Genomic DNA, 22,242 nt, shown 5'->3' with positions numbered 1-22,242 from the left:
TAAAGGGCTGTTCACTTTTTAATCAGATTGAAGCATGCTTCATTGCTATAGGTGTCCTGCTGAAATCCAACCCAGTTATATTTCACTGCCAATGTGGGCAATTACATGAGCCATTTAATATGTACTTTTGTCCATGAAACCACTTGCTGTAGAAACTCCCACGTTAGAAACAGGTTGTAAATAATCTGCTGCCTGAGCATTTCACCTGCTGTAATTTCTCCTAAAACCACAGCATATCTACTTAGTGACAAGTCCGAGTCATCTGCTGCACAGCTTAGGTCATCCAAGGGTTGACAGCAGAGATGTCTATTTCAAATGACAACTCCAGCTGACTTCAGCCCAAATTCCATCCCTTTTCCCTACTGCTGAAAATGGTCTGCTCTCTTTGCAACGTATGCAAGCTATTTTTTCCCCCTTTTCTCTTTGAGCAGCCATAAAACGTTACAGGCTGTGCTGTGATCATTCTCTTTATCCCATAAGGAGAGAGGAGAGGGCGAGCCTGTGGGATGAATGCACGTGGACTTCTCTTGGCACAGACATGATCTGGAGCAAGGCATTGGCATGCTCCAGACCCGGGGCAAACGTGACGCTCCCCTGGGTGTCTCGCTGCGAACAGAATTGAGCCAGAAGACATTGACTCGAACATTCCTGTGACCTTCGGCTGCACGGAGGAGTCATCTGCTTCTTCTGCAGCAGACAGGGCTGATGATCCCCCAAGGAGATGTCAGATTCACTCTCAGGATGGAAAAACCAAAGCAACACTTGAGCTCATCTCTGCTGTCTTTTAATCATCTGCCAGATCAATAAACTGCTCCCTGGGACTGGATTCTTCAAGACAGTGTCTGGTATGGATTCTCTGCGTGGTATAAAGTCCATTGGCTGGAATAGGCTCAGGCTTGCAGCACGCTTTCCAGCCCAGCCAGCCAAGGCACTGGGCTGAGCTTTCGATTTGCCCCTGCCCTGGACGTGGGGACTCTGGGTCAAAGCCCCCAAGGGCAGTGCCCCAAGTGTACCCACACATGATGAATGAAGCATCTTAGATGCTCCTGCCAAAGGGAGTAAGGATGGATAGAGGTACTGAGGTGGCTTCCCAGACAGAGGACTTGCCTCAGGGACTGTAAGGATCAAGACAGGCTTAGCTACCTTCTTGCAACTGTGACAACACCTGACACTCACACTTGAGTTTCCCTATTCCCAACACATACCCAGGACATCCTGGAATTCAACTGATCTCTCAGGCTGAATGCCTTTATTTATTAGTGTTACTATTATTTTAAGAGAGAGAGAGAGAGTCTTGCTCTGTTGCCCAGGCTGAAATGCAGTGGTGTGATCGTATCTCATTGTAACTTTGACTTCCCGGGCTCAAGCAATCCTCCCGCCTCAGCCTCCCCAACAGCTGGGATTACAGGCACACATCACCACAACTGGCTAATTTTCTTATTCTTTGTAAAGATGGGGTCTCGCCATATTGCCCAAGCTGGTCTCAAACTTCTGGCCTCCAGTGATACTCCCACCTTGGTCTCCCAAAATGTTGGGATTACAAGCATGAGTCACCACATCCAACCTGAATGTTCTAATCCACAACTTGGGGCTGTTAATACCTGTCTCCTAGAATGGTTGGTGAATCAAGTGAGATCACAGCAGTGCATCACATTGTTTATGATGTGATAGGTGTCACAGCACATGGAAACGTCTAAATTCCATAAACCTTTAAAAAACCACTTGCAAGGTTGATGCCCTACCAAGTTGTCAGGAGGGGAAACTTATTTCGTCTGCTTGCCTTAGAACATCCTTCCTCCAATTTCTGAACACCTAGGGTCTTTAATTCGACCTGACCACACTGCTGGAATTCCGTTTTCTTAATCAGTGACTTAGTTAATTCTCAATTCTTTATACCGATGGAAGCTAGGATGGTCCTTTAGAGGCTCTAGATACTGCAAGTGTTATGGTGCTCCTAGAAATTCAAGATAAAAATATACAATAAATACAATAAAGAGCAATCAAGCTCTTATTTTCTTTAGATAATGACTTCGGTAGTGTGTTTGTAATTTTTCACATCCATTCTTTTCCAAACTGTTCTGGGGATCCCACTTTGTCAACACCTGAAGGATGTGCTCAGTCTCTTTATACCAGGTAACCCTGATCTGATTTCTGTCAATCACCCCAACTTTGCTTCTCTGCTCACCTGCTGATGAGCTCTAAAGTCTTAGAGTCAATAATGGGAGGGGGAATGACTTCAAAAGGTGAGGTGAGAAAAGCACACAGAGGCCATTGTGGTGAATGTTGCTTTGGTTACAAAAACCAGAATCCAGAAATTTCAGAACAGGAAGGGACTCAGAGCTCATCTCATCCAGTTTTTCCCTCCCCAGCAGGTGCAGGTGAAGCCAGTGAGTTCCCCGGGGACATTATGAAGTAGTGAGCAGAGCATGGGCTTTGCAGCCAGAAGGCATGGGTGTTCTTATATTTAGAGATGCACAGGGGTGAAATAATAGGATGTCTGGAAAGCAATCTTGACAAAACAAAAATAGATGAAGTAAATCTGGAAACCGATGAATAACTATTCAAGCTAGATGACGGGCATGAGAGAGCATGATCTATTTTCTCTACTCTTCTTATGTTTGAAAAATCTAATAATAATTTTTAAAAGCCAGCATATGTGGATTCCCATTTTGACCTTGAGGCTTGTTGAATAGGTGATACAAGGCTGCCCATTCCACCTCTTGGCTTCCTCAATTATAAAATCAGGATACTGATGGTCATCACTGTTTGAGGATATAACGGGGTAAGGAATAAAACTCCTTTGTTAACTCTAAAGTACTACACAAATGTAAGTTGTTTACTGATTAAAGCAGAACATATATTAATCAAATACCTGATGCAACAGCTTGTAAGTGGCTCAACTGGGTCTAACACTGCTTCCCCCAAATAGGAGTTTTCCAACATGGAAATTCAGGAGGAACCCTGCCTCTGCAGGCAGCTTAGGACCCTTGAAGGGGGTGTAGTGACATAGACTTTAGTCCAGGGTTCCATTCAGGGGCATGACTGGTGTGGAAGGAAGGACTGAGGAGGAGGCTTGGCTGCAGCTCCCTGGCAGACAGAGAGGGTCTCTTTTCTTTTGCTATTGATTTCAGGGCATCCAATGCTAGCAACTTGCTTTTTTATTTTCAGCGGGGACCATGAAAGCTTGATGAGAGTGGGGATAAGAACCGAGCCTCCCTTGTCGCCCCTTCTTGGGGGATGATGACTGAGGCTGATGCTGGAGGGTGCCTGGGATCACTTTTTGCATCACTCTGGACCAGACGGCCCTTGGCCTTTGGGTGTGTCCAGTGTCACTGTGCTGTGCTGTGTGGGAGGACGGGCTGCCTAACTCACCACGTGCACCACATTGGACAAACCAGCGTTCCTGCCCAGGTTGCATGTCCTAAGCCAGAGAATGGGCCATTAACATTTGCCTCACAGGATGGCTGGTGAATCAAGTGAGATCATGACAACGTATCATGTTGTTTATGATGTGGTACGTGTCACAGCAAATGGAAAAATCTCAGCCTCATAAACATTTTTGAAAGCCACTTGCAGGGTTAACGCTCAGCCAAGTTGGGAGGAGGGGAAACTTACCCTGTTGGCTCACTTTAGAGCACCCTTCTCCCAAGTTCAAATACAAAGGGCTTTTAATTAGGCTTCTTCCTTTCCATGCATTCCAACCTCTCCCTCTCTCTCCTCCCTCGTCTCAAAAGCTGCTTGGAACTAACTGTCCCACTGAAACAAGTCCATCAGCTCATTTTTCCCTTTTACTAGAGACACTTTCATGTTACTGGGACCACAAAGTAAACCCCCAAAATGAAGTGATATTTGAGACCTGTGGTTGTCTGTTTTGCATTGTTATAAAGGAATACCTGAGGCTGGGTAATTTATAAAGACAAGAGGTTTATTTGGCTCATAGGTCTGGAGGCTGTATGGTACCGGCATCTGCTCAGCTTCCGGTGAAGCCTCAGGAAGCTTTTACTCATGGTAGAAGGGAAGCAGGTGTGTCACATAGTGAGAGAGGGAGCAAAAGAGAGAGCAGGAGGTGCCAGAATATTTTTAACAATCATATTTCACGTGAACTAACAGAGCAAGAACTCACTCATTACCATGGAGTGCACCAAACCATTCATTAGGGATCTGCCCCCACCCCATGACCCAAACACTTCCCACCAGGCCGCACCTCCAACACTAGGGATCACATTTCAACATAAGCTTTGCGGGGACAACCATTCAAACTATATCAAGACCTGTGGGACACATCAATGGAGAGGGGACCTGGCATCCAACCCCACGCAGAGGAACACAGCGTAGGTCAAGATGTAAACACTGAGACGGACAGACAGGGCAATCCTAAACATGCATTCAACTGACCCGAGATGAATTTTGTATGTCTCTTGTCTTGCTGGATCCTTGTACAGCTTTGAAGCTATGTCCACATTGCATTCATCTCTTTTGTCTTCAAAAGCTCAAAGTAGAAAGAGATTTTCACTGGTGAAACATCACTATGGCTCCAGACATAAACTCACAGATGCTGCTATGAAATGACTTTTCTCATTAAGGGCCATTCACTGAAATAATTAGAGCAGAGGATCCAATATCTGGGTTTCTATGACTTTCTCCCTTGTGAACTGTCACATGCTGAAATTTTAAAGACAGATCTCCCTTTGTGACAAGCGTCCTTTACTGACCTATTTGGGGTCATATATTTGGAATCCAGGTCCAACCTACGTCAATGGAAATCCTGTGGGCAGAGAGCGGGAGGGCGTTCTGACACATCCACACCAGGCTCAAGCCTTCAAAGCACAGGGCTGAGCTAGGAAGAGGGATTTCATTGTTTGTGGCTTTGGAAGTATACTCTTTGGTTTAACTAGTAAGAATGGCTAGACCTTTTTTGCTATTCATTTTCATACTAAAATTTGTTTAAAATATCCAAACTTGAAACATAAATATTTATATTTAAAAGGCATTTATTTCACAATTTCTAGACTTCTGGAATGTCAGACCAATTGACAGCTAAAATAGACTCCCCTGCCTTGTTTTTATTTGAGTTGGAGTCTTGCTCTGTCGCCCAGGCTGGCATGCAGTGGTGTGATCTCGGCTTACTGCAACCTCCATCTCCCGGGTTCAAGCGACCCTCCTGCTTCAGCCTCCTGAGTAGCTGGGACTACAGGCGCAGGCCACCATGCCCAGCTAATTTTTGTAATTTTAGTAGAGATGGGGTTTTGCCATGTTGGCCAGGCTGGTCTCGAACTCGTGACCTCAGGTGATCTGCACGCCTCAGCTTCCCAAAGTGCTGGGATTACAGGCATGAGCCACTGCACCCAGCCACCCTGCCTTGTTTTTAAAGAGTGTGAGGGTGGGAGGGGAGATTGCTCTTTTGTACCATACCTGAGGGTCACCTATCTTTGAGTAGAAAGTCTCTGAGACTTACCTATGCATGTACATATAGAAAAATACACATTGAATAAGACATCCTGCAAACAATGACCAACTTTTGGCTCTTATTTTGTTTGTATCTTTCCCACCACAACTTTGCCTTTCTACCAAGTGCTGGAACATCTGTGATTAATTTCCAGGGAGCCCTGTATTTAAGATAAGAGGAGAAAGCTTCAACTAAACATTTCCAAGCTTCTAGTAGGTCGTCTGTATTTGTTTTTTAATCAATGCATCCTTTATTTAAAGCTTTTAGATTCAATGTATTAAATTTTTTTGTGCCTCAGTTTCTTCTGTAACTTGGAGCAAGCTAAATGACCCTCCTTCGTAGCCTCAAAAAGAACTTCAGGTAAATAAAGTTTTTAGTTAACATTAAGGACAAAATAAAGAGAAAATACTTATTTTTGTGCAAATAAGTTGGAAGAGACCCTCCATCTAATTAACTTTGTATTTTGAGAGCACGTTTCAACCTGGTATTCTTTTTTTTTTTTTTTTTTTGGAGATGGAGTCTCTCCCTGTCGCCCCAGCTGGATTTCAATGGCGCGATCTTGGCTCACTGCAACCTTGGCCTCCCGAGTTCAAGAGATTCTCCTGCCTCAACCTCCCGAGTAGCTGAGATTACAGGCGTGCACCACCATGCCCAGCTAATTTTTGTATTTTTTTTAGTAGAGACAGGGTTTCACCATCAACCTAGTATTCTTTAAATAATGCAACACATTACTTTGCATACTGATTTTGTAGGCTCTTGGTAGATGTTAAAGATTTAAATTCCACATTATCATATTTACTAGTGATGTGGTATCCTGGAGAGGGTTTTGTGCTCTGGTAAGATGATTCGTTTGGAAAAGATGACTGCTGGGGCTCCGTGCTGTGAACTTCTGTAGTATTTTGTCTGAACCTCTCCTATTGCAGTTAGGACATTCTATTCTGTGATATTTTTCTTGAATATCACAACTCTGCTTTTGAAAGCAAGTTTCATATCAGACTAGTCTTTGTTTCCTCCCAGAATACATTTCTTGTCTTAGAGTGTAGTCTAAAAATAAACGTTTGAGAGAAAGAAAAGATAATTATTGTGTACTTTTCAAGTCAAATAAATATTTTTCTATCTACGTTTTAAAACAATTATCACAAATATGTTTATGAAGGTCTCCAGCTACTTATGACACTTCTTTTCTTCAGAAGCTAAATAATATGATATAAAGAAAGACACAGAAATAGTGGAATGATTTAGAAATTTCTGTAGTCAGTATTTAAATATATTCACTGACGTGAGATATGAGAAATGCAGAAAAGAAAAATGGTTTTGGAACAGTTAGTCTACCAGTAATGAGGAAAACAGACTTCATACTCTATCCCTATAAAAAATAAGGAGACATGTACAAGAATGCCCCCAAACTGGAAATAACCCAAATGTCCATCAGCAGTGAAGTGGAGAAATCAATTGTGGTGTATCCACACGGCAGAATGCTGTTCAGTAAAAGAGAACAGCCCACTGATAGACAAAACAACACAGACTGCGACATAATACTGAGTGAAAGAAATCAGACATGACAGACAACATATACAGTCAAAATGTATGTACGGTGATTGACATCAGGAAAGCTGTTTTCTCGGAAGAGGGCAGGTGTAATGAGGAAGCAGCATGATAGAGCCCTAGGGTGCTGGAAATGTTAAACATATATAATATATACCACACTCCAGCCTGGGCAACATAGCAAGACCTCGACTCTAAATTTATACACACATATATATAATAAATATATCTATATATTATATTATTTTAGATATTTATATTACAAATATTAAAGTAATATATTTATAAATATATGTAAATATAAATATATTTATATTTAATTGTGTTTATGATATATATGTTTATATATTTATATATGGTTATTTATATAATATATGCTTATATTTATTATTATATATTTAGAGACAGATTCTTGCTATGTTACCAAACTGTAGTGCCATGGTGCAATCATAGCTCACTACAGCCTCGAATTCTTGGACTCAAGTAACCCTTCCACTTCAGCTTCCTGGGCAACTGGGACTAGAGACACATATCACCACACTTGACTAACTTTTTAAATTTTTTGTAGGGATGGGATCCTGCTGTGTTGCCCAGGCTTATCTTGAACTCCTGGCCTTAAGTGATCCTCCCACCTTAGCCTCTCAAAGTGCTGGAATCACAAATGTGAGTCACCATGTCTGGCTGGAATGTTTTATATTTTGATCTGGGTGACCTTCATGTGTGTAGAAATTTATCAAACTCTATTTTTAAGATTTATTTTAAAGGTATACATATATAAAATAATTTATTTATAAGTATATAAAACATTTAATATTTCAATATACAATATTTTAAGTGTAACTATATTTTATATATTTATAAATACATAAGTAAATTTATTTATAAATATATAAAGATATGCATATATAATGGTAAACACATAAAATAAATACATATATAAAATAACTCAAATTCTAAAATTTTTTGTAAAAAGTACTACTATTTATTACGTGTTTACCGTGTAACAGGCAAAGTGCTAAGTGCATAAAGCTTTAAAAATATGAAGCAATTTGCCACAGGTCACAGATCCACAGATTCTGGACTCAAATCTAGTTCTCGCCTCTAAATCTCTGCGCTCTGTGGTCCCTGCTCTCCCGCGTTAGGACTAAACTAATCCTTAGCCTTGGAGAGACTTGGCCCTGTCAGTCTTTGGGTCTTCCAAGCAGAGCAGGTGGGCCCGTGGGAGTCGCAGTGGCTTGGCTTAAGGGGTCTGTTTGATAACAATAAACCTCTGTTGCCGTATTAACGGAGCTGTTAAAACATTTCCCTTGCTGTTGGTGATGTCAAAGGCCCTTGCCAAGTCTCTGGGACAGTGGCCCGATTGTTGAACGAAGGAACTTACTGGAAGAACAGTGAATGGTGTTTTCAATAAGGGCATGGAGGTAAGAACAGAAAATGCATTATTTGTGGTATTTCTTCATATTTGAAGTTCATTCTGGCCGTATGCCCTTTTGGGGAAAGAAAGCCCAAAATGAGGTTTCAGAACACATTTCCCTCCATCTACTGTTCTCTCCACTAAACTCAATTATTTTAGTTCAATTTGTTAGAGGCATGAGGTTTAATATACAAACCTGATGAGTTATTAACATTTATTAAATGGACATGTACTATCTTAATATTTATTAATGAGGGGTTCCACACAGTCTTATAAACGAGAGCTGAGAAAAACACATGCCTGGATCACAGTCTGTGTCATCCTCATCCCTTCCTCTCCTCTCTCTGCTCCTGTCCAGTGTGTGCTGACGCCCTCCATGTCTCCATCGCCCGCCATCTTGTGTGCTGGGAAATCTCTACCACTGCTGTTCTCAGGAAATTCTGAGGAGATTCCAACCTGGTTCATCACGAAACAGCACCACCAACATCTCGCTTATGAATCCGTTTAGTTAAGCAGACCCTGCAGAAATCCCCTTTCCTTCCTTTCAAGTCCTGAAATCTGCCTCCATATCCAGTAGACAGGAGGTAGAAATAAAGTGCTCAGCCATTTACCAATGGTATCTCAGGCACATCATCCAGCTTCTATGAGGTTCTGAAGTTCACTGATTACAAACAAAATGGGTACAATACTTATCTCAGAAGACATTATGAGAGTTTTACTAAAAAGCAACTTTGCCTAGTGGAGTGCCTTGCACGCATGGAGGAAAATCACTAAATAATGCTTATGATGACGGCTAATTTAATAGAGGTAGCTGAAAGCCTGACTCTTTTTTTTTTTTTTCCCCAGGGGGAAAAAATGTGAATAACAGCTTCAATGACAAGCACCTACTTACGAACATTATTTTCTTTACTGGTATGAATTAGTCCTGCAAAGGGCTAGGCTTCAAGTTCTGCCATATTTCAAAATTTGTTAAACGTAGGATTTTTAAATGAGTCTTGATTGGAAATAGGGAAACTTTAATATAGGTGAACAAAATACTACTTTTCTGACCTCTGAATTGGTTCATGTTGATCATAGATTCAAATCTTTTTGGACAGAGATTCTGTGATACAAACAGGTATAGTAAAGCCTAGTTGGGTTTCTAGCACGCAGGGCAGATAGGAACACTAGGGCGGTAGAGGGAAACTCCTTCCTCCCTCCCAGCCCAGGCAGGCAGCATTTCCACCACCAGTCTTCTTCGTTACACTGGGGAGTTCTCAGACTTTTTCTCCCTCCAGCCTCCAGGCAGCCCCAATGTGTCCACCAGCCTGGCCTCAGAGATGAGCACTTATTTTTGTCTCTGTTCTAGGTCACTGTACTATTTTTTTTTAGTTGATATAGAATAATTTTAAAAATCGAAGTAGATTCAGCTTTGTTAAATTTGCACCCCAATGAAGCATCTTAGAACATGGTCTGACCATAATTTGGAACCATGTGCAGAATCACTCTTCTCTGCTTACCTTTCAGTTCTTTGAGACTATTTGTCTGACCTTTTCCCTTCATCCAGTAGGGAGCACTCCTGAGCAAGGCTTCCAGCTAAGGTTATGGAGTCAGTCCAACCCTGCCCTTGTCCCTGCAGCAGGTGAACATTTGGGAATCTCCGACCAATGCATGGCAAGGGGCAGCTGCCTATTCCTGTCACCTGAGGTTGGGAAAAACAGGCAGATGGAAGGGAAACACAGGAACACTTGGTGAAACTGGTTATTCCAAGAGAGAACCTGGGGTAGTGGTGAAATGTGTCTTGGGAATGTGGATTCCTGCTTATCTAAGGTCTAAACTACGTGCTTCAAGCTCCTGTGGGCAATATCTGGAAACAACATCAGGTGCATTCTCTCATTGATAGCTAATCTTTTCTATCTAAGCCTTGCCTTGCCTCGGTCACCAGTTTTGCCTAGCCTTTTTTTTTTTTTTTTTTTGAGGGACAATTTAGTATGGACATGGAGTCTTCTTCATCGTTGCACCAAGGCAGGGGCTTATGGCCTTAGATTCACATACTTGCCAGACAAGCTGGTGTGGTACCTGCTGATTTCCTTATTTCAATCATTTCTGGCCTCTTCTTTCTCTAGGGAAAGGCTTTTTAAATGGCTTCAGAGAACAGTTATCAGATATCTGTATCTCCAGGACTGAACTGTTTCTGCTTGTAAGCTCATGGGATGCATTTGCATAGTAGTTTTTTACTGCTCCTTGGGAGACCCAACCAACCTTTGAGAGGGCTGCCTCTGTGTACTTGGGAATCAGACACACAGATTTATCAGAGCGCTATCAGCTTCCGGGGCCTGTGGCAGCAGATAAAATGTTGCTTCTGATGGCAGCAAAACACCTAAAAAACCACCGGGATTATAGTGCTATATCTTTCCTGTGTTTTTCCGTAGTTGAGACGGGGGCTTCTCAATCACAGTGCTGTTGACGCTTGGGGCTGGATAACTCTTGGGGTGTGTGTGTTGGGGAATGCTGGTGGGGGAGCTGTCCTGTGCACCCTAGGATGTTTAGTGGCATCCCTAGCCTCCACCCACCAGATGCCAGTAGCACCCCAATCCCAGTTGTGACAACCAAAAATGTCTCCAGACGTTGCCAAATGTCCCATGTGGCCAAAATCATCCCCATTTGAGAATCAAAGGTGAGATCCATTTCTACAGTAAGGAGCCCCTTGGTTCATTTTTATACTTTTAGTCTCTACTGTAAGGTATGTTCATTTGCTGATAGCACCCAGGCACATTTATTTTCCAAGGATTCTAATTAAAGAAGCGACAGTAAGTTGGTGCTGGCAAGATATGAAGTTTTGACATTGACCAACCTGAACAAGACGATTTTATCAATGGTTACATTTCATGAATGGAAGACTGTCCTGATCGTCTATTGTTGTTTCTTGTGTTGTCTTGATTGTGTGCTTTTTGGTTCTGCATTCTTCGTTTCCTTTCTCCCCCTTCCTCTTGTATTCACTGTTGTTTCCCTATTCTCTCTCGAAATAATTAATTCAATTTCTAAATATACTGTAGATTGTCTCCCAAGTCAGTATGACTCCTGCACCCACATAGTATCTCATTGGGAGAGATTTGAGTGATCTTTTTCTTGGTGCCCCAGGCCCCTTTTTGCTGGAACTGGAGGTGGTGGGTGGAGCGGGGGTGGGTGGCGGGGGGGCGGTCCCCAGGCTGTGTCTACATAAGCCAACTGGCTTAGGGGGTAAAAAGTTTAATTTAGTCTGACTCCAGCCTATTGTATAACAGACTTTAGTAGAACAGCAAGTTGTTTTTCCATAATTGGGAGGGATCTTGAAGAAAATCTTGTCCAGGAAGTTTATTTTGCAAGGAAGAAACAGGGACCTGAGGATAATACTGTGATAACTGACATTTATTGATACCTACTCCATGTCCTGGCATGTTCAGGGGCTGACATGAAAATCAACAAGTGGGGCAGAGTTCAGAGTTCAAGTCTCTATATGTTCTGTTCTAGGTAATAGGGGAACTTTCAGGGAAAAGAAACCCCACTCTTTCTTCCCTTCCCTCCCCCTCCTTTCCCTTCCCTTTTCCTTCCTCCCCTCCCCTCCACTTCTCCTTCCTTCCTTCCTTTTCTTTCTCTCTCTCTTTCTCTCTCTCTCTTTCTTTCCCTTCCTTCCTTCCTTCTGCCCCCCCCTTTCTTTTCTTTTTCCTTCTTTCCCTTTTTCTTTCCTTCCTTTTCCTTCCTTCCTTTTTTCTTTCTTTCTTTCCTTCTTTCCCTTCCTTCCTTCCTTTCTTTCTCTTTCTTTCTTTCTTTCCTTTCTCTTTCTTTCTTTCTTTTCTTTCTTTCTTTCTTTCTTTCCCTCCCTCCCTCTCTCCCTCCCTCCCTCTCTCTCTTTCTTTCTTTCTTTCTTTCTTTCCTTTCTTCTTGAGGCAGGGTCTCACTCTGTCACCCAGGCTGGAGTGCAGTGGAGTGCTCATATAGCTCACTACGGCTTGTGTAGGGGTGTGTGTGTGTGTGTGTGTACAGATAGGGTCTCACTGTGTTGCTCAAGCTGATCTCAAACTCCTGTCCCCAAGCGATTCTCCCACCCGAGCCTCCCAAAGTACTGAGATTACAGGCGTGAGCCACACACCCAGCCCCATCCTCTCTATTTCTATCCCGCTGGAGGGAATGCCACTGCTCTGACACCCCTCCTGGCTTTCCCACCTTATTAACAATCCCTGTGAAAGTGGGTGGCTTATCTGATCGGTACATTCAGGACAGGACACTAAGAATACCCTGATCTGCTCTGGCTCCAATGGGCAGCCTGTGCCCTGCTGCAAGCGGGAGTCTTCCAGCTCCTGCCTGGGGTGGAGGACAGCACCTGCTGTCCAAGCTGCACAGTGGTGGGATCCCTCTGTCTACTACGCCTGGGGTTCAGAGGCCTAATCTATGGCAGATTTGTAAACAGCCTGTCCTCCATCCATAATGAGCAACACTCCATGCCAGTGTGTTTGTTTGTGAGCATGCTCAGAGGCAGCCCAAGGCTGCTACTTGGCACTTGGAGTTTATGGAACATTTGGTTGCCAGGCAGTTAGATGGTCAGCAGCTAAACTTGGCAGAGGAACTACTGTTTTCAGTGGTTTCTCCCTCCTCTGAATTACTTTCTTAAAAATAAATTTTTAAACATAAGCCCTAAATTTTACGCCAAGCCGCAGAGTTCAATTTAGCATTTTGGGGTAGTTATTTTAATTTATTTTTACCTTGTATTCTTCAACACACAATCAGGAGTAAAACACCAAGAATTGAGCATTATCCTCCCATGACAGATGTGAATAAAAAAAAATTTCTTTTAAATCTTACTTTTATAGAAGGAGCGACTATCTTTCTTTACAGTTGTCATTTATTTCAACATGACACTATCCCTCAAAAAATATTTTAAGACATCTCTTGGGCTTTTCATGAGGTTGTTTATAAGCTAACCCACAAAAGAAGTGTAATTCTTTTATTATCTCACTGTTTTTTTTTAAATAGGTAAAACTCTTAACGTTTTCTTTGATCACCTTTTCCCCCAGATTAAATGACCTCAAAATTTTTCATAAAAAGGCTTTTAAAAAATCATTCTTTCTAAATCATTTAATTAAAAGGATGAGACTGTCTCTGAAAGTAACTATCAAGGGATTCGCATATATATTCTGAAGAAACTGCAATTATATAAGTAAGTTTACGGATTTTTATGTTAAAATACAAATCCCATGGCCTTGTAGATGAACTTCATAAACTTCACAGACTCCCTTGCAGTCAGTGCCAGAAGCTACCCATATGTGATATTTCTGGTTCTGACTACTTTACCTAAAAAAAATGTTAGAGAAGCAAACACAGAGGACATCACTTAGAAGAATGGTTAAGTAAATTCTCTTAAGTAAGTTGAGAAGAAACCCAGGATAATATTTAAATCAATGCCATGGAACACTTTTGACACATAGTACTTTGTTCTATACACATCAGGAATGAGATGGGAGTATAAGAGCTGGTGACAATTAGGGATCATCTGACCTTCTTTCCTGCGGGTCCAGGGTACCATTGGGCAGGTTGTGCACTGCACAACATCATGGCGGATGGCTCCTCCTAGAGTTGCATGGAAACAACTGTAACGGCTGCCCTGGAATGTCTGGACAACCACCTCCAAATAAACTCACATTGGTAGAGATGTGCGATGGCAACAGGAACTCTAAAAGTAACAGGGGCAGGTTGGAAAACTTCCTTCGTCAGGAAGGTCAGAAAAATTCTTAAGAGCTTGACAGTTTCACAGGAAGTGTGGAAACACAGCACAAGGGACCTCCATGGCTTAGTGGTTCAGAGCCTGGGCTTTGAGTTTGCACACACTTGGTTTTTAATTCCGACTCTGCCACTTTGTAGTTCTGTGACCTTGGGTAAGTTCTCATCAGTGAAAATTTTTGTCTGTTTTGAGGCAGGTTCTCACTCTGTCACCCAGGCTGGAGTGCAGTGGCACGATCACAGCTCATTGCAGCCTCGAACTCGTGAGCTCTGGCGATCCTTCCACCTCAGTTTCCTGAGTAACTGGGACCACAGGCGTATGCCACCATGCCTGGCTAATTTTTTCAGTGAAAATTGAAGAACGATAGGGAATATTCAACAGGCTTTCTGTGAGGATCTAATGAGACAATGTCTGCAAAGCGCATCTGGCACATCACAAGCGTTTAAGAAGGGTAACATTGTGTTATTTTCACAGGCTGGAGAATCTGCTAACTTCCTGGGCTACTTGGCTCAGAGAGCCTAGGATCCCATCAGCAATAGCTGTCACCAGGCTGCTGACGGTTGCTCTTAATATTGCATTTTTCACAAGGCACTTTCAAAAGTGCATTCATTAAAACCATCTCCTTGGAGATAGTAGGGGCAGAAGATTACATAGCTCATGGTAATGCGGACTGATACAGAATAGAAATGGCTTCCCATAGGTAATAACACACGAAACATCCAACCCTCCTCAGGGGTTAGCATGGCAGGGCGCACATGAAACTCCTCTTGGTTCTGCCTGAAGATCTGAAGTCTTCGTACACGACTCAGATGATTGTCTTTGCCTTCTGGTTATTAAAATATCACAAGGGGCCCCTCAGAGAAATAAAAAGAAGAGGTCACCAGGGCCAGAGAGATGGGGAGGGGAAAGAAGAGACTTAAAAGTGCCTTATCAACATGTCTCACCCAGGCAGCCAGAAGATTTGTTTGAACCATGGAATAATATTTATCCCGCACGCCGCTGACCAAGTTCAGCTCTCTTTCATCTGTTTCTCACTGCAGATTTTTTTTTCTTTTTTTAAAGTTTTAATTCCTTCTGCCTAGAGGGTAACAAGTAATGAACTTGGTGGTGAATTCCTAAAGAATCCAGAGGATTAAATATGCCCGCAGGACTCAGAATCCCTCTGACCTCATCCCAGTTTCTCTCTCTGGACTCACCTGTCCATAGTTAGCACAGAAACATAGCATTTCACTGGGTCCTACTTAATCTCTTCTCAAATCCAGAATTGTTTTACATTCAGCACGCAAGGGCAGTCTGGCTAAATTCAGATCATGATTGCATTCTTTTTAAAAATTTTAATAATACATTTTCTTTAACCCAGTATATCCAAAATATAATAATCTCTTCATGTAATTGATATTAAAATTATCAATGATAAATGCCTGATAATATATTCATAATATATGTTATATTCTTTTTTTTGGTACTATGTCTTTGAAGTCCAGAGTGTATTTTCCCCCTACAGTACTGTTCAAGTGGTAAGTGCATACCAAATTGGCCAGAGCAGTTATAGATTAAGAAATGGAACTTCAAAGATTAAAACTTCTTGCCTGCGATCACGCAGCCAGGGCTTCTCCAATAAAATTCAGACACGTCAATCTGACACCTGGGCAGATGTAGATCATGACTATATTTTATTTTTAGGCTTCTTCTAAAATATTTCTTATCTCAAGAAGGTGCTTTTGTTTTTTAAGTTTCCTGAATGTGTTTCTTGATATTTTGGACATGGGAAAGTGATGCAGATAGGACCTGAAGTGAACGAGATTTCTCAGCCAGTAACGCTGGCGCTGGTTGCTGGTATGTCTTAGTTTCCTTATCTCATGAGCCAAATGCCCTGCGGGGACTGAGAGGAGACGAAGGAATTCTCTTTCCAAGCCCACCAGGCAGTATCTGTTTAAAAAGTAAAAAAAAAATCTGCAGAAACTCAGCAGCATGTTCCTTGTGGGTGGTTGGGCAGGCGCCAGAGATCACTAGAAACCTTTGTAAAAAATTGTGAAGGTCAAGGAGTTGGAGCCAGACTACCTGGAGTTAAACAGCTAAACCTTAGCAGGGTTGGCTTTTATGCTACTCTGGGTAGATTACAGTTCTGACAGATGAGACCCTAAAGGGATGATCCTCGGGGCAGCAGCTTTTTTTACATGACTGCCCCAACCTCTGACCAGATCATATGTGACTCTGACATTTTCCTGTGCATAGGAAGAACCCTCTCCCCAGCCAAGACAATGCTGGGATATTTCAAAAAGAACTCGACTAGAAAACTGTTTCCTTGAGACCCTTTGTAGATCCAAGGCGCAAACACCACAGGGCCCCGGTGACAAAGTGTAGCAGTACTTCCTGGGTCCTAGTCCCAGGAGGACTTGATGGAGAGAGAGTTACTACTCCAGACACATTTACAATTACAGACACCAGAGACATTTACACCTCTTCTCTTTCAGAGAGTTACTACTCTCTCTCCACTAAGTCCTCCTGGGACAAGGACCCAGGAAGTACTGGAAGGAATCAGCCTCGGAGCAGACCTCTCTGTGCTCGGGAGAGTGCAGGTCTTCCAGAGGCAATGGTGCTGCTTCCGCAAGTGGAAGAGAACAGTGAATGTCAACCGCTAGGAGCCAAGCAAGAAGAGGAAAAATACAACTAAAAACACCGGAAACCAGCTGAGAAACTCACACATAGGCACACAAGAGGCACCACCAGAGAAAACTGGGGAGGATTTGGAGATGAGGCTGACAGACGCTGCAGGCTGCAGGTGAAGACCTGTTGCCATTGCCCTTTGGGGTAACGGTGTAAATGTGGTATTGGCTGGGCACAGTGGCTGACGCCTGTAATCCCAGCGCTTTGGGAGGCCGAGGTGGGCAGATCACCTGAGGTCAGAAGTTCGAGACCAGCCTGCCCAACATGGCAAACCCCGTCTCTATTAAAAATAAAAAAAATTAGCCAGGCGTGGTTGTGGGCGCCTGTAATCCCAGCTATTCGGGAGGCTAAGGCAGGAGAATCCCTTAAACCCGGGAGGCAGAGGTTGCAGTGAGCTGAGATCATGCCACTGCACTCCAGCCTGGGCGACAAGAGTGAAACTCTGTCTCAAAAACAAAACAAAACCTCAACAAGAAAAAATGTGGTATCAATGATACTCCCAGGTGGATCCCAGGTGCCTGAAAACTAGCTTCCATGGGGTGGCAGGTGGAGAGAAGGAAGGTCCCCTTAGCAAAAGCAGACAAGCTAAAAAATAAAAATAAAAAAATTAAAACCACCCTGTTTTTGGGTTTGTATTCAGGCTTGGACCTTTTGCTGACTCTTGGCCCCATCATTAGTTTTCCTCCTTGTTGGCATTGATACTGATGAAGTCAGCAACATAAAGGTGCATTCAAAAAGCAAAACAAAATTGAAAAGGAAATACCATAGAAGTTACAACATGGATCCTAAGATCTCAAAAACTTAGTCTAAAATGGTCTTGGTTAGTGTGGCTTACTAGTCACATAAACCCAAGGTTCTTTTTTCAATTTTCTCAACTGCATTTTGGGTTTAAGGCTGGACCCAGCAACTAAGACTCCAGGGTGGAGACAAATTGGCAACATTGGCAAGTCAGCTGAGAATGTGCCTCCACTGTCAGAATCTGAGGAAACATCGCATGTAAGGGAAGGATCATGAGTTTTTGGTGCCAGACAAATCTGCTTTCAAATCCTCACTCTGCTGCTTATTAGCCACGTGACTTTGGACAAATTACTTAGGTCTCCCGGATTCAGATCCCTACTCAGTGAATGAGAGGTGTTAGAGTTTAGTTAGTAGTCAAGAGCTCAGGTTCTCAGGTTGGACTTGGGTTGTGGTTCTGAATTCTTCATCTAGAGCTGTGTGACCTCTGAGGCTTCAGTTTTCTCTCCTGTTGAATGGGCACAACTGTCCTCATCCCATTGGATTGTTGCTGGGCTCAATGAGATTGCATATGTAAAGTACAGGCACAGCTCCAGGCATACGAAAGGGGCACAGCAGACATTTAGCTTTTATTATACATCACAACACTTCTTTTTTTTTTTAACAGAGTTTTGCTCTGTCGCCCAGGTTGGAGTGCAATGGTATGATCTCAGCTCACCGTAACCTCCACCTCCTGGGTTCAAGCGATTCTCCTGCCTCAGCCTCCCAAGTAGCTGGGATTACAGGCATACACCACCATGCGCAGCTCATTTTTGTGTTTTTAATAGAGATAGGGTTTCACCATGTTGGCCAGGCTTGTCTCGAGATCTCGAACTCTCAACCTCAGGTGATCCGCATGCCTCGGCCTCCCAAAGTGTTGGGATTATAGGCATGAGCCACCACCCCCGGCCAATAACACTTCTTATATATAACAAGTGCTCATGAAATGTAGTCCCTTCTGCCTCCTATCCACACTCTACCCCAGCATGATCACCTTTGGTTCCAGGTCACACAAAAGAGTCTTCTGTCCTGCTCCTCATGTTATCACTGCGTGCTCTTCCTACTTTCTCACCCAACAACTCAGGACTGGCCTACGTACGAACTAAACACCTGGAAGGAATGGACATCAGTGATGATCTGCCAGCCTGAGGAAACCAAAGATCTGGGAACGGACAGTTGACCATCTAGAGTTGTGCAACCAGCAAGTTGTAGCATCCCGGCCTGTATCCAGGTTTAGCCAGTAACTCTCTCCTGCAGGCTGGGAAATCTTGAAGAAATTGTGTCATGCTACTGTTGTGAAAACAAACAAATCAAAAAAATAAATAAATAAATAAAGGCTTGTTATGAAATCTAAAGCTAAATAGCTGGAATCATTTATTTATTATAAAATAACTAGCCCACATGCTAAGAGTTATTTTCAAGATTCTGAAATTAGGCAAGACTTAGTAATATATCTCCTTCATTATCAACATCAATGGAAGGTTTATTATTTTAAATTTTGTTTTGCTTGGAAAGTACTGTCTGGCATGCCCAGAATATTTATACCAGTAAACCCTGTGTTTCTATGCATGATGAAGAGGGTTTGTGTTAAGTATCTTTGGGAACCAACCTCCACACTGACGGGTGAGACCAGAGTGAACAGGGAACTGGTCAACCTGTTCAGCAGTGGTGTTTTGTTTTTTTTTTCCCCGAGACAGTTTTGCTCGGTCACCCAGACTGGAGCGCAATGGCACAATCTCAGCTCACTGCAACTTCCACCTCCCGAGTTCAAGCCATTCTCCTGCCTCAGCCTCCCAAGTAGCTGGGATTACAGGTGCTTGCTACCATGCCCGGGTAATTTTTGTATTTTTAGTAGAGATGGGGTTTCATCATATTGGCCAGGCTGGTCTTGAACTCCTGATCTCATGATCCACCTGCCTCGGCCTCCCAAAGTGCTGGGATTACAGGCGTGAGCCACCGTGCCCAGACCACCAGTGTTTTTTATGGGCTCTCTAAACTTGAGTGGAGCTCAGCTTTTCAGTTAATGTTCTGGGCTGCTCTATGACCTTGTTCTCACAGGGGTGCTGTATGACCTCCAAGGTAGGTGCCACCATTTCTGGAACTTGGATTCCTCATAACCTCTTCAAGATGAAGCCAGAGACATTTACACTTCTTCTCTTTCAGAACATGTTCTTTTTTTTCTTCTTCTTCTTTCTTTTTCTTTTCTTTTTTTTTTTTTTTTTTTTTTGAGATGGAGTCTTGCTCTTGTTACCCAGGCTGGAGTACAGTGGTGCAATCTGGGCTTACTGCAACCTCTGCCTCCCGGGTTCAAGTGATTCTCCTGCCTCAGCCTCCCAAGAAGCTGGGACTACAGGTGCCCGCCACCACGCCCAGCTAATTTTTTTGTATTTTTAGTACAGATGGGGTTTCACCATGTTGGCCAGGCTGGTCTTGAGCTCCTGATCTCAGGTGATCCACCTGCCTTGGCCTCCCAAAGTGCTGGGATTACAGGTGTGAGCCACTGTGCCCGCCCTCAGAACATGTTCTTGGTATTGAACTGCTCAGTGTTGGAAGGCGGCAGTGTTGGGATCTCAATTGCTGGAATTTCTGAGCAAGCAGGATGAGGACGAGGTTCTCCTGCTTCCCGCTCTCTCTCTGGGGTCTCAGGGAGGTGCTTTGTCATGGGACCTTGCAAAGTTCTGCTATGAAAGGTTGGTGCTTTGTTTCCCCAAGTGAGAAATCATATATGCTCTTGATAAAATACTCAGACAGTATGAAAAGATATTTTTTTAAAAATCTAACATTCTAATATCTAACATTCTACTTCCTGGTGATAACAACTGTTAATATTTTGAATATCCTTATGGACTTTTAAAATGCATACACACACAATTTAATAAAATTGAAGCTTTGCTGTTCATCCTGTTTTGTAATAATTTTTTTCTCCTATACCATGGGGGCCTTTACATAACAATATCATTACTTTTAATGACTGCCTGGAATTTCTTTGTTCTCTCTTTTGACAGATACCCTTTTTAGGATGCTTCTAAATTTTTTGTTTTAATAAATAATGCTGTGTTGATGAATATTCTTCTACATACATTCTAATAATTTTTCTCAGGTCAAAGGGCAGCACATTTAAACTTTTCATACATTGCCAAATTACCCTCTGGAATGGTTCTAGAAATTTCTATTCTCAACAGCAATGCATGAAAATCACAATCATAGGATATTTTTTCTAATTACATTATAATAGAGTAAAAGAAGCAGGTGATATCCACCAACAGAGAAAGGAAGTTCCTTCTCCAGCCCCCTAATTCTTCATCGGAGTCTTCCTTGAATCCCAACTCCAGCTGAAAATCTCTCATGACTTGGTGGAATCGAGATTTTTTTAAAAATTATCATAACATGAGCAAAAAATGCAAACCTTCTTAACATGATGGAAAAAAAACCCAGGAAAACCCTATTAGAGTATTAAAAGAAAAACAGAAGAGGATGGGAGAGGTTTTATCCAAGTGATAACTCTCTTTGCTTTGTTTTGAAATTTGGTTCTCTAAAGGCAGGACCATATCATGACACTAACATATACGTTTAATTATTTTACATGTCCTATCTTGGAAGTTCTGGATAATATTGTAATAATCCAGCCAGCTTTAGAGAATATGATTTTCTGATGTACCACAAACGTTTGGCCTTATGGACCGTACCAGAGAATTCCTTTGAGAATTTTATTTTTTTCATTATTTTTAATTTTTAATTTATTTTTGGAGTCAGGGCCTTGCTCTGTTGCCCAGGCTGGCATGCAGTGGTGCAATCACAGCTCTCTGCAGCCTTGACCTCCTGGGCTTAAGTGATCCTCCCACCTGAGCCTCCTGAGTAGCTGGGACTTACTAGTGTGCAGCCACCATGTCTGCTTAATTTTAGTATTATTTTTTAGAGATGGGATCTTGCTATGTTGCCCAGACTGGTCTTGAAGTCCTGAGCTCAAGCGATCCTCCCACCTTAGCCTCCTGAGTAACTAGGACTACACCCATGCACCACTGTGCTACTTAATTTTTTTTATTTTTCGTAGAGATGGGGTTTGAACTCCTGGGCTCAAGCAGTCCTTTTGTCTCAGCCTCCCGAAGCACTGGGATTACAGGTGTGAGCTACTGTACCTGGTCTTTGAGAATTTAAAAAATGATCAGAAAAATTAGGATTCCAGAAATAGAAGGATTCAATGAATAGAAAAGGAAAATAGTAATAAAAAAGTTTCTTTTCTTAAAAGTGATTAGGTCTATTTTTATTATTTGCCTATGAGCACAGGATGTTGTTGATAATAGGAATAAAAATGGTATCTGAGATTTTGCTACCATTTTAATTTTCCCAAACCTTGTGCACACAGACTCAAGAAGAATATGAAAGGACAATAGCCCAGGGTGGCTCTTCACATTTAGATAAGAAAAAAATGCCATTTATATGATAAAGGACTTGAGACTTCCTTTTAGGGGCAAAGCTGCTGGACTTCGTGGGACCTTTCAGAGCCTGAGCACACCCAGAGATAGAGGCAATACATTTTGCTCTTCTAGAAGTGCCATGAAGAGAATGGGGAGGTGTTTCCCCACTGATGAAAGGTTCTTCAGATTGCATGGAAGGACCCCATTATAGGGCAGCTTGCTGTTCCTTGAATGCAGATACGTCTTG

At 42.5% G+C, this 22,242-nt stretch overlaps 1 long non-coding RNA gene across 3 annotated transcripts; it reads left to right on the top strand.

Annotated features, from left to right (window-relative positions):
• Positions 1-2,333: 2,333 nt before the first annotated feature.
• On the top strand, positions 2,334-9,043 carry LOC129048511 (uncharacterized). Of its 3 annotated transcripts, none has more exons than XR_010141436.1 (5): positions 2,334-2,378; positions 2,694-2,782; positions 5,745-5,806; positions 7,560-7,654; positions 8,764-9,043. It is a non-coding gene; the product is annotated as an uncharacterized LOC129048511 (long non-coding RNA). The 3 variants fall into 3 exon arrangements; XR_010141435.1 differs by having other exon boundaries at positions 2,334-2,387; XR_010141437.1 differs by lacking the exons at positions 2,334-2,378; positions 2,694-2,782; positions 5,745-5,806; positions 7,560-7,654 and adding an exon at positions 8,315-8,412.
• The last annotated feature ends 13,199 nt before the right edge of the window (positions 9,044-22,242 follow it).

The sequence above is a fragment of the Pongo abelii genome, chromosome 8, assembly GCF_028885655.2.
Source record: "Pongo abelii isolate AG06213 chromosome 8, NHGRI_mPonAbe1-v2.0_pri, whole genome shotgun sequence".
NCBI classification, from domain to species: Eukaryota; Metazoa; Chordata; class Mammalia; order Primates; family Hominidae; genus Pongo; species Pongo abelii.
The sequence above is the reverse complement of the archived record's forward strand: the minus strand, read 5'-3'. Positions and strand labels throughout refer to the sequence as shown.